A 2,696-nucleotide genomic window follows, 5' to 3' on the forward strand; every position below is an offset into this window, starting at 1 on the left:
TTTCAATTCATGACTAAACTACGGAGTGTTTTCGATGGATAGAATGATCTTAATCGTGGCAAGATACATGGAAAAGCAATGTGCTGGGGAATCGGAGTTAGAACAGCACAAATTTCAAGTTCATACCCTAGTTCGGCGATGAACTTGCTACGGCGGCAACGGCGGAGACGATCCCGTTGACGGCGGTGGAGACCAGCGACAGGAGGTGGCTGGCGATGAGGAGGATGATCCGGAGACCCAGGGAGGCAGAGCAGGCTAAGCGCAGGCGAGGAGGTTCAGAAAGTTTTCCAAAATTTGACCCGTGGATATATAATATATAGCCTGGCCCTGTCGGTGTGACCGAGTGGAACAACTCGGTGGCACCGAGATTCATAACTGCAAGCAGTTACTGAAACTCAGCGTGACCGAAAAGTTCAAATCGGTTGCACCGAGATTGAAAACCTAGATCGACTTAGAGATCTCGGTATGACCGAAATGGATGAATCGGTCAGACAGAAATGCACAAAGAAGTTTTGGAAGTTTAAGTCTATGACGAATCGGGGACTCCGAGTGCTCCTCACACAGAGTGGTTCGAATCTGACTTGATCAAATTTTGTGATGTAGCATGAATAGAGTTTGAGACAAGAAAAGCATAGATAGCTAGAGAAGGTTCTTCGGCATTCTTGTCCATCCACTTGGCCAAAAGAAAAGGAAACCAATCAATCAAAACAACAAGTGGATGTCTTCGAATAAGTGAATTATGCAACCAACATGCTCACACAATAAAATGACAAATGAAATATGTGGCAAAGCATGCACAACCAATTCTAGCATCTATCAAGCAATTGGCGATGACTAGGTCATCTATATATGAGTATATTGACTTAGGAGTCAAATGAGAACATTTGATCATAGGTCATACTCATCGTTTAAGCACAAGTGGGGTTACCACTTTTACATAAAGCGTTGTTGTGTTCACACCATTAGAGTTGCTTTAGCTCAATTCTTAGAGTAAAGCTCCCCCTAGATGTGAGATCCCCCCTAAGAGGGATGAACTAACCTTGGGTTTTGTCGATGATGACTTCATGTAGGTGTTGAAGATGTGGATGCTCTAAGTTGATGTAGATCATTCGGGGCAATCCTTTGGAGTGAGTTGCATTTTCAATACCTACACGGGTTAGTCCCACAAGGAACAAACAAGGATATCTATAGACATAGAGTGATGCACACACAAGATGATGTCTATGAGAGCATTAGGTTACCTTGTCCCTTATCTTACCAACAAGAGGGTTTGTGACTCCTTGAACTAGTGCAAGATGTGGAAGTTGATTGCACTCGTTCTTGCCAAAATGATAAGAGTGAAGTATGTTGGCAGAGTCACCCTCAAGAACTCTCTAGTTCTTCTTCTTCGGGATCCACACCATCTTGATGGGAATCCTCGGAGTTGTAGTTGTACTTGATGAAGTGGAACTTGATGTAGTCTTGGGAACCTACTTGACCAAGGCCTTAGGAGCTTTTTCAAATGCATCAATTTCCTCTTGAAGCTTGTCCTTGCCTTTTTGCTTGTGGTCTTGTGGTGGAAGATCATCTTGAGCTTGTGTTCCTTTGGAAGAAGCAGGATCATACTTCTCTTGTTGAGGAACAAACTTCGTCTTGGGGTATTGATCTTCTTCCCACTCAACTCCATTGGCATTGAACTTTCGTTCAAAACCAATACCTTGATTCTTCTGGTGCCTTCCTTGCTTGCGTACAATTTTCTCGAATTGCTTACTCCCGGCAAGGCTCTTGTAAACACCTTTCTCTATAATTCCCTTCAATAAGCTATTTTCTTGCTCAAGTGTAACTTGGCTAAGAGAATCATTAGTGGAATCAAGAGAACTACTAGAAGCAACAACATTGGATTTAGCATGATTATTGTTACTACTAGAAGAAGAATCCTTCGTGTTCTTGTTACTAGACTTGACTTGAGGCATGTAAGTGGATAAGAGTAAACGCTTGGCAATGTAAGAAGAAATTTTCTTGCGAAGATCATCATTGATTGCCTTTAAGAACTCATGCTCTTGCTCAAGATTGAGCTTCTCAAAACGTAATTTCTCATAAGTCCTTAAAAGTTCTCGATGATCTCCTAAGATAGTTTCATGAGCTAACTTAAGAGTGTTTAGTTATTTAGTTAGATACTCAATCTTATCCTTATCATTGTCATTTGTTTCATCTTGATTAGCATGATTAATTGACGTTTCATCATAGTATTCATCACTATAGTTGTCAACAAGTAAATCATCATCACCTAACAAGTCATCTTCATCACTATTGAAATCAACATACTCGGGGTGTGATACCTTTGGACCTTTGACCATGAAGCATCTTCCAATTCCTTAATTTGGTGAATCACATATGTCGTAGGAGTTGGTTGACACAAGTGCTAAATCGGCAACACCTTCATCTTGAGTATATTCGGAGTCGGAGTGATAGCTTCTCTCAGAGTCATTGTCGGAGTCGGAGCCGGATACCCATTCACCAACATGAGCTTGATGTCTTCATTTTGTGTAGCTCCTTGATGACTTGTCCTTCCTTTTCGAATCCTTGCTTCTCCGAGAGGGTCTTCGTTCATATCGATCATCCCTACTCCTTCTCTCCCTTGATGGTGATTCTTCTCTTCTACTTCTTCTTTTGGGAGAATCTTCTCTTCTCTTGTGGGGAGCCGTACACTCATTGGA

The sequence above is a fragment of the Triticum urartu genome, chromosome 5A, assembly GCF_056163025.1.
Source record: "Triticum urartu cultivar PI428250 chromosome 5A, HENAU_Tu73, whole genome shotgun sequence".
Lineage (NCBI taxonomy): Eukaryota > Viridiplantae > Streptophyta > Magnoliopsida > Poales > Poaceae > Triticum > Triticum urartu.